The 10,655-nt window shown below is 39.7% G+C and overlaps 1 long non-coding RNA gene across 1 annotated transcript; it reads right to left on the bottom strand.

Annotated features, from left to right (window-relative positions):
* Positions 1-5,518: 5,518 nt before the first annotated feature.
* On the bottom strand, positions 5,519-10,127 carry LOC137002377 (uncharacterized). The gene is made up of 4 exons (XR_010891848.1): positions 9,872-10,127; positions 9,530-9,564; positions 8,155-8,276; positions 5,519-5,655 (listed from the first exon to the last, which is right to left on the bottom strand). It is a non-coding gene; the product is annotated as an uncharacterized lncRNA (long non-coding RNA).
* Between the last annotated feature and the right edge of the window lie 528 nt (positions 10,128-10,655).

Below are 10,655 nucleotides of genomic sequence, written 5' to 3'. Positions count from 1 at the left end.
TTTTTTTTAAATCACAATACACAAATAGATGGAAGGAAAATAGAAATCAAGGTAAGTGCTACTATTACTGGGTCAAGTGCTGGCGAAAAAGATACGTCTTCCAATTTTTCTAATCAGGAACAAGATACAAACTTTCATCAAAATGTCTTCCATTTTGTGTTTAGCAGAACAAAGAAATGTATACAGGTTTGGAACAACTTGAGGGTGAGTATGAAAGAATTTTCATTTTTGGGTGAACTATCCCTTTAATGACACTTTAAAAAAATCACTGGTCAGTTTATACCTAGACATTTTGGTTAAGTACCAAAAAAAAAAAAAAAAGGCCTAGTTTTAATTAATTTCAAAAGTAAGTTATCTGATATGAACTGCATTTTATTGTAATTTGGATTAAAAAAAACTACAACAACAACAACAAAACAAATAACATTATGTCAATGACTCTTTCATATTTAACAATTTAACTTAATTCTATATGGATTATACATTTGACTTAAGTCCAGGAGCTTCACATTTCCTTTTTAATCATTCATTGCAAAACTGTTAATTGGAATATTTTTCAGTGTAAGAAATACCCACATTTTTTTTACTGTTTTGACTATAATATTGACTAAAAGGCAACATTTAATATGTTTATAAACTAAAACCCTAAAACAAATAAGGCTAACATGCAATATAGCACCACCAGCTTTCTTAAAAACATGCATGGCAAACAGATGACAGTCTTATTGTAACGAAGTGGGACTCAGGCAGGGATCCAATTGCAAGTTTTTATTAGATAAGAGCGTAGTCGTACAGGCCAGGGCAGAGTTTCCCAAAAGCATCGTAAGCCTAAACTGATTGTAGCTCCATTGTAGCTACGATCAACTTAGGCTTACGATGCTTTTGGGGAATGCTGCCCAGGTCAAAACAGGGGTAAACAGGAACAGCAAGAGACAGGCAGAATCGTGGTCACAGTTCAGGTAGTAGATCGGGGCAGGCAGATATCACTCACAGGTAAGGAAACAATACACAGTCCAAAGGTATGCAGCAGAGAATCATAAACGGGTAACAGACTGGATCGGTGACAAACAGGCAGACAAAATAACAATGCTCAGAAATGTAACCGAGTTAACAAGACATCGCCATGAGGTGGTGTGTGAGTGAGTCTTAAATAGTCCATATAATAGGCTACAGGTGTATGTGGCAAATGATGATTGGTGTGGAGTGTGCATGTGACAGGCAGGAAGGATTATGGGAAGTGTAGTCCAGGAACTGACAGGAATCGTGACATAACGCCCCCCTTCCGGAAGGCGCGTCCTTGCAACGTAAATGGCATGGATAGGGAGGGGGGGTGGGTGCATTGGAGACCTGTTGGCAGACCGGAACGGGGTCTCCAATGCAGGTCCAGGAACTTGGGCAGCCACGGTGGGTCAGGTGCCATGGGTAGCCATGGCAGGTCAGGAGTGTCGGCCAGCCACGGTGGGTCAGTAGTGTCTGGCAGCCACGGCGGGTCAGAGGCCGTGGGCGGCCATAGCAGTTTGGGAGCCTTGGGATACCAAGGCGGATCAGGAGAGTCGTGCAGCCATGGCAGGTCAGGAGTGTCAGGAAACCACGGCAGGTCAGGTGGCTCGGGCAGCCACGGCAGGACAGAGTCCGTAGATGACCATGGTGAGTTAAAGTCTATAGGTGGCCAAGGCAGTTGATGGCCATGGCTGTGCAAGGTCCCCACCCACAAGCTCCCCACAGGGCAAGGAGCTGAGGTGGTGCTGTCAGGGCAAGGAACTGAGGTGGCGCCGGCAGGGCAAGGAGCACGGGTGCGGAGTCTGGAGCTGACTCGGGCTTGGGTGCAGAGTCTGGAGCGGGCTCGGCGAAGACTGGAGCAGTCATCTTGTCTGTAGACACAGGCGGAGTGGCCATCTTGTCCGCAGACACTGGTGGACTTGAGTGCGTTGCAACCGACGAACTTGGGTGCGTTGCAACTGGCAAACTTGGGTGCGTTGCAATCTGCCGAATTTGGGTGCGTTGCAACCTGGCGAATTTGGGTGCGTTGCAACCGGCGAACTTGGGTGTGAAGTGTGAGGTGGGACGTGACTCTGGCCGATCAGCGGAGGCGCGACGTGACTCTGGCCGATCAGCGGAGGCGCGACATGGCTCTGGAAGATCAACTGTGGCTTGACTTTGCTCATGAAGATCATCTGTGACTTGACTTTGCTCATGAAGATCATCTGTGACTTGACTTTTCTCATGAAGATCAGCTGTGACTTGACTTTGCTCATGATTTGACTCTGTGTTGTTGTTGTGACTGCCATTTTGTGAGTGTTCTCTATAGCGGCAGCCATTACATGAGGAGACGAGGTGTCGCGTTACTCCGTGACACCCACAGTAAAAAGTGAAACAACTGTGAGCAGGGCAAAGTCCAAAAATTCCATGAACGACCCTCGGGGACCATTAGTGACTAAATAGTCCTTTAGTGGTTCCTTTAATCCATAACCGAAGAAGTCAATGAGAGCACAGTCAGGCAGGTCAGATAAGTAAGCCATATCCAGAAACTTCTGAATATGGCCCTCGAGGGTACAATTACCTTGACGAAGACGGACGAGACGTATTGCTGGGTCCATGCTGAGGCTGGAAACGCTCGTAGAAGCCGCTGGATCTTGGTTGGCAAAGTCTTCTGTAACAAAGCGGGACTCAGGCAGGGATCCAATTTCAAGCTTTTATAAGAGCGTAGTCGTACAGGCCAGGTCAAAACAGGGGTAAACAGGAACAGCAAGGGACAGGCAGAATCGTGGTCACAGTTCAGGCAGTAGATCTTCAGGCAGTAGATGGGCAGGCAGGGAGGCAGGCAACGCTCAGAAATGTAACAGAGTTAACAAGACTTCGCCATGAGGTGGTGGCTGCGTCCGAAAACTGGAAAATGCTGCCTTCCGAGGACACATTTCAAGGTAGTAAGGCATCAAGGCACGTCCGAATCCAATGTTAGCATCACTTCCTCTCTCATGAGATACCTTCCTTAGATCAATTTTTGAAGGAAGCATAGATGTATCCTTAGCTGCCTTTGATATCCCACAATCCTGTGCTTTCCATTCTGTGACAGTTGAGCTAGAAAAATAAAGATGGCATCCAAAAGTTGCGTTTGCTGCTCAGTTTGTGTATAAATGTACGATTTTGATCAACATATTTCAATTTTGATATCATTTCTATCGAGAAATTACTACTGTAGTAATTAAATATTTGTTTAGTTTTCACCAAAGCTCGCGCTATATTGCTGTAGATCATTAAACTGTTACGCTGCCTCAGAAGTCTGTCCAAAATCAATTTCGTGAGGTACCTTCATGCACAAATGCTGCCGTACAAGTCATTCTCTTATAAGACAGCGAGGCAGCAAGACAGCTACCTCGGTTTTCGGACGCAGCAGGTGTGTGAGTGAGTCTGAAATAGTCCAGATAATAGGCTACAGGTATATGTGGCAAATGATGATTAGGTGGAGTTTGCATGTGACAGGCAGGGAGGATTATGGGAAGTGTAGTCCAGGAACTGACAGGAATCATGACACTTATTGCTTATTTGCAAAGATATTACAATATGGAGGGTGCAGGCTGTGTGTCATTAATCAACAGCCTGGAGAGATGAAAGAAGATGAACTGCTTGAACTGATTATGCAAATGAGATTTTTATGAATAAAAATATTTTAGACTTGTAAAGACAGTTCATAAACAACTTTTACATACAGTACTGTATCATTGTATGGCAGTGCTGTGCCGAGCTGTTGGATGTAAAGTTATGCACCTCTATGGTGGCCTCACCATTGAGGCCGAGCCTCGCATGCCAGGAATACAAATGGTGCATTGTACTAGGCTGTTATGCTACCATGCTTTTGATGAAAGTTATCAAACTAATCTTTACATTGGGCAGTTTTGAAAACTTTTGGTTTGTCTGTTTGTTTGTTTTGAAAGCAGATAAATAATTAACATTAATTTAAAACATGAACTGAATAAGTGTATTAATTTATTTACATTTTATGTTTGAATTATTAAATTGATAAATTATACATTTTATTTAAGAGTCACTCCTAGTCCTCTTTAGTGGTGTGAACCAGCTTGGGTCAAAGGTCTCTAAATGAATCATTCTCAAGGCTTAAGATTTTCAAGGCTGGATATGCCTCTGAATTGGGACGCAGCCTTCGATGCATGTATGGTGTGGGAGTGGCACAGGTTTGTTGTCACAATGAATGAGCACGCTAAATCTTGAACCTCTGTAGAATCATCTGTTTTTTATTTTAAAAAAAGCGATGTTCCTGCTAACAGAAATACGTGATTGTTACGTAACTGCAACATAAGGTGCGTTCACGCTATGTCATAATTACCGCAATTATGTGATTTCAAATTGTAAAAAGCATTCATGTCCTCATAGAGCTCATAAAAACAACTTGTAATATAGTTTTCTGAGAGCTCCTACTTCTACCATGTGACCGCTGTACCACCTGACCATTGCAGATTAATTTAGACATTGATAGTGGTGCCTTAGAAATGCATAATTCCCAATCCAAGAACAGCTGAGTATGAGGTCTCTGCGGAACAAAATTGGGTGTTTCTGAGTTTGTGGGTGTTTTCAAACTGGTGGGTGTTTATAAATCATGCAATGAAAATGATCCCCTTCACCCTACCCCACACCTAAACCCTACCCACACCCTGATGTGGGCAAATCAGGTAACGCTCTCAGAAACACCCCTCTGTTTATGGCCTCGCCCACTGATCTGGTAACTCCTATTACTGTCCTGCAGAGACCTGTACTTGTAACAGCTCTGAATAAAACGTCACGTGCTGTCATCTCGAGACCTCTGTAATTACAACATGGTGTGAACGCAGCAGTAATCTGATGACCAAACGTTTGTTGTGGTGACATAGTTACATTGTAGCACCTGGAAAAGTGAAATTCTTGGATTGGCTTTTCAGAGATGGTCTGGATCTGAAATGTTGTAAAAGTGACGTGGTGTTTTTATTACTCAACAAGTAAGGTATTTTATTGAACAGATAAACTGCCACACTGTTAATTATTTGACTGTAAATTTACAATAAATTGCAGGTTAATAATTGCATGACTTTCACAGTAAGTTACTGTAACATTTTTACAGTAAATTATTGTGAAATGACAGCTGTATACTGTGACTTCACAGTAATTATGACATCGCATTACTGTGATTTAGCGGTAAGCTGCTGTAGAATTAATGTATTTAACTGTGAAATTACAGTTGGTGTCTATGTATTACTGTAATTTAACAGTAAGCAGCTGTAGAATTCATGTATTTAACTGTGAAATTAGTCTATCTATTACTGTAATTTAGCAGTAAGCAGCTGTAGAATTATTGTACATAACTGTGAATGTCTATCTATTACTGTGATTTAGCATAAATGAAGGACCAAACAAAACTGATAAAAACAGTGACATAACTTTTATTTTTTAGAAGTAAAATACAATTTAATTACATGAATAAAACACTGGGCAACAGGGATTGACACTGGGTAACAGGAACGTGTGTCAAAAGAGAAAGAAGGAGACAGAGAAGAGAGAGTGAGGGAGAGAGATGTAAGAAAAGACAAAAAGGTGGGAATAGAGAGGGTCGCAGGTGTCTCGCTCCTTCCATCGCAGCTGGCACCTGCATAGTGTGGGTTCTATCCACTATATACAAAAGATAAGAAAGACAAAAAGTTTAAGTTACTCTGTGGTGGACTGACTCCTGTAAGTATGGTGCTCGCATTGTAACACTAATCCTAAAATGTCTACAATTTAAGTAATTTCAACTATTTAAAAAAAATTATGTGAATAGTACTCTTAATTAATATTAAATCAACAAACCAGGACTCTTATCACTCCTGTTACTTTTACCCAGTCCTATTATTTTTCACGTGAGTAACAGGACTGAAAGTAACATGATTGAGGTTAAAAGGTTAGTTCACCCAAAAATGAAAATTCTGTCAGTAATTACAGAGCACAAATTAAGATATTTTTGATGAAATCTGAGAGCTGGATCACTCCTCCATCGGCTTCTAAGGGTTTGAAACTTGCTGGCCCAGAAAAATGTATTAAAGATATCTTTAGTCCAAGTGACTCCAGTAGCTCAATCTTAAGTTTATAAAGCGAGAATACTTTGTGCGTAAAAAAAAAAAAAAAAAAAAAAACTTTATTCCACAATTCATTTCCTTCTCTGTGGGCCTTGAGTTTTTTCTTGTAGTATAACAGCGTAGCGCTTCTGTGTTATACGTCACACGTATGCTCACTATTGGCCGACGCTGGTCATGTGTGTGATGCATGTGACATATTACACAGAAGCGCTACGCTGTTATACTACATGAATTCACCCGAAAAAATAGTGGAATAAAGTCATTATTTTTGGGGGGGTTTTGCGCACAAAAAGTATTCTCGTCGCTTTATAAACTTAAGATTGAGCCACTGTAGTCACTTGGACTATATTAACGATGTCTTTAATACATTTTCTGGGCCAGCAAGTTTCAGTCCCTTAGAAGCCTATGGAGGAGTGAGACAGCTCTCAGATTTAATCAAAAATATCTTAATTTGTGTTCCGAAGATGAACGAAGGTCTTACGGGGTTGGAACAACATGAGGGTGAGTAATTACTGACAGAATTTTCATTTTTGGGTGAACTAACCCTTTAAGTAAAAATTGCATGCTAAATTGCATAGTAATTCAACACAGTAGCAAGTAATGTAAATTTACACTTAAAAATATTGTAAAGTACTGTAAATTTGACGTTTTTTAGACGTCAAGGCATGTTAAATTCAAATAAACGTAAAAACAATTAATTTTACACATTTATTTTGCAGTCTATCTAAACTCTACATTGAATCAGGAGACACTATAGAACACATTAAAGGGATAGTTCACCCCAAAAATCTTTGGAACACAAATTAAGATATTTTAAGAAATCCGAGAGCTTTCTGTATCCTCCATGGACAGCAATTATTTTACTTTCAAGGCCAGGAAAGATTGTTAAAATAGTCCATATGTATACAGTGGTTAAACCTTAATGTTATGAAGTGACGAGAATACTTTTACTGCGCAGAAACAAAACAACACAAAATAGAATACCGACTTGATTCAACAATTTTTTTCCTTTCTGTGCCAGTATCCGATGCGTTTCACGTGATGTGTTCTCGATCATGCATGTGATTGCATTGCGCACAAAAGTATTCTCGTCGCATCATAACATTGAGGTTGAACCACTGTAGTCATTATTATTTTAACGATGGTTTTACTACCTTTCGGACTTGAAAATGGTTATAACATAGTAGTCTATAGGTGGGATCAGAAAGCTCTCAGATTGCTTAAAATTTTCTTAATTTGTGTAGAACAAAATTCTTGTGTTTGGAACATCATGAGGGGATGTAATTAATGACAGATTTTTCAATTTTGGGTGAACTAACCCTTTAATAGCTTCAGTAAACTTCTTACTGCATAACTACATCTAGCTTAAAGGAACACTCCGACTTTTTGGGACTTTAGCTTATTCACAGTATCCCCCAGAGTTAGATAAGTCCATACATACCTTTTTCATCTCTGTGCGTTCTGTAAGTGTTATTTGACGCACCCATCGCTAGCCTAGCTTAGCACAAAGACTGGAGGTAAATGGATCCAGCTAGCATAGTGATCCCAATAAGTGACAAAATAACGCCAACATTTTCCTATTTACGTGTTGTGATTTGTATAGTCACAGCGTGTACAAATAACAAGGTCACATGAGACAGCCATCTTCTAACCATAAACATACTGGGAACTAAATTCTCAGAAGGTGAAGCACTGCTACTTCCCAAGTATATTCTGAGAATATAGTTCCCAGTATTTATACGGTTAGAAGATGGTTAGAGTCACTGTAACTATGCAAATCACAACATGTAAATAGGAAAATGTTGGCGTTATTTTGTCACTTATTGGGAGCAGTATGCTAGCTGGAGCCGTTTTAGTGTAGTGTTTGTGCTAAGCTAGGCTAGCGGTGGGTGCCTCAGACAGATTTACGGCAAGCACGGAGATGAGAAGGGTATGTATAGACTTATCGAACTCTGGGGGATACGGGGAATAAGATAAAGTCACAAAAAGTCAGCGTGTTCCTTTAACACAGATACTGTGTTTCATTAGTCCGTTCTTAAATTGGAACACAGTTTACATTAGATTGACATCCATTCGAAGTCAATGAGCTTCCTGATAAGAGTGCAGACTTGCTGGTTCATGTGACCTCTCTGCCTCTTAGATTTTGTGCCTGTCTCTGGGTTGATGCCCAAGAAGCACCTACAAACAAAAAGACAGAAGAAACCTGTTAGTTTAATTCAAGTGTGATGAAAAAGGTGTCAGTTCCCAGTCATCACCTTCAGTGGGTCACTGCTTTTGCAGTACAGAGTCAAACTAAAGTTAGCTCAGTTTAAACAAAGGTGTAATTCAGGTGTAAGTACTGTAATTCAGAAAAAAATGCATGGAACTGAACTGAAAAACATTTCCATCACAAACACAGTCAAGAATAGACCTTCACCAAAGTAGAGGTGTGTGATTTACCTAGGCAAAGCATTCGCACACAACAATTTACATAATTTACATGTTCCGTTTGCAGAGGATGGAGTAAGAGCCTGTTGCCTCTCCATCTCCCTATGGCTGTTTCTACTTGTACTCTTCCTCCTAGAATTATTACTCCGTTCACAGATGATATGATAAACATTTCATTTCTTATATCTTTTTCACAATAAAGCACCCAGTTTTCTAGTTGTTTCTGACTTTTTTTAAGCTTTGTCTCTGGTCTAATCTGGTCTGGTCTCCAGCACAGAAACACAAATTAAGGCCCCGTCCACACTACTGCGTTTTCGTTTAGAAACGGAGAATTAAAACGAATACGATCTCCTGTATTTGGATCACCCACACCTAAATTACTAAAGACTACTGAACCACATAAAAAGTAATGAACAATATATACACATTAGTTAAAGATAAATGTGAAAATATAGAATCTATTAAGGACTACTCGGGTTTTTAACTTTAAAATGAACAGTGTGTAGTGTAGCTAGAAAGCTACATCACCACCCTGTAGGCTACTGGAAACTAAACTATACGGTTTGTATTTAAGTTGAATATACAAACACCATTACCAGATGACGATTAAAAGACAATAATTACAAACGTATATCCTACAGATACAAATCACTGCAATTACTTTGGACTGTCTAGTTATAACCAACATTAATGTACTGGCAAAACACAGATAAGTGCACATTGGTCTAACAGCGGGAAAACTGCCGCGCAAAACATTTATTTTGGCAGTGGAAAATTCCAGAGACAAGATAAAAAAAAAAAAAAAATACATGGACATGCGCACTTCATTTTTCTGTTGACCAGAAAGACAACGGCTGTTCCGTTTCACACACACAGCAGGGAAGAAAATTATAAAGTTACTAATTTTAGATGAATTTAATCCACCTTTGCCCAAATCCACAAACACCATAATTTATCTAGTTGATAATAACTGTCATAATACCCACATTAAGGCCACATCTTACCTTATAACTTTATGTATCGTCGGTCAATGTAGAAGCTGTGGTAAAAGAGAGAACGCTGTTAAGAGTAACTAATATAAGCTTTAAGTAAAGCTAAAGTTAAATGTTCGACGGTGTATCTAATCAGACATCTCACAGTTAACTTAATACGGTATAATTAACACTACAACCAACGTCTTTTCAAATTTGCGCGCTTAAACGTCGACGCGAGTCTGCTCCAGCTAAGTTACAAAAACATGACAACAGAACCTACAACTAACGCTAATTTGGTTCATACTTTTAAATTACATGCACTATCATATAAAAAAACATCAAATTGATAAAGTTTGACATTTAAACACTTACCGCTGTCTGAATCCACCGAATGGGACCACGTAGATCAGAGAGCTCTGATGACGCTCTGATGACGCTGCCGCAGTTGCCACTCAAAAAAGTCAAAAAAGACGGCATTCACAGTAGTTTCTTGTAAAAGCCCCGCGCCTGCATTATTTTCACAGTAAAAGTCTAAATACGGTATTATATTGTGAATTATCACAGTTAAAGCCTGTGAAGTGGTAATAATGTAATTAACTGTGAAATATTACAGTTATATCTTGTGAAATCCTGGAAAAATTTTACAGTGCATATTTAGCTTTCTAACAGTCATGCAGAGCTAAAGCACAACAAAAACAATGTTCTTCCAAAAAAGTGCATACAGTTTTGATTTTAAACCACTAGAGGGCCATAGTGTATCTTTGGCTGCGTCCGAAAACCTAGGTAGCTGTCTTGCTGCCTCGCTATCTTATAAGAGAATGACTTGTACGGCAGCATTTGTGCATGAAGGTACCTCACGAAACACTCAGCGTAACAGTTTAATGATCTACAGCAATATAGCGCGAGCTTTGGTGAGAACTAAACAAATATTTAATTACTACAGTAGTAATTTCTCGATAGAAATGATATCAAAATTTAAATATGTTGATCAAAATCGTACATTTATACACAAACTGAGCAGCAAACGCAACTTGGGACGCCATCTTTATTTTTGTAGCTCAACTGTCACAGAATGGAAAGCACAGGATTGTGGGATATCAAAGGCAGCTAAGGATACATCTATGCTTCCTTTAAAAATCGATCAGATGAAGGTATC

Source organism: Chanodichthys erythropterus, chromosome 16 (genome assembly GCF_024489055.1).
Source record: "Chanodichthys erythropterus isolate Z2021 chromosome 16, ASM2448905v1, whole genome shotgun sequence".
Classification (NCBI taxonomy): Eukaryota; Metazoa; Chordata; class Actinopteri; order Cypriniformes; family Xenocyprididae; genus Chanodichthys; species Chanodichthys erythropterus.
Note: the sequence above shows the minus strand (reverse complement) of the source record. Positions and strands in the feature narration are given on the sequence as shown.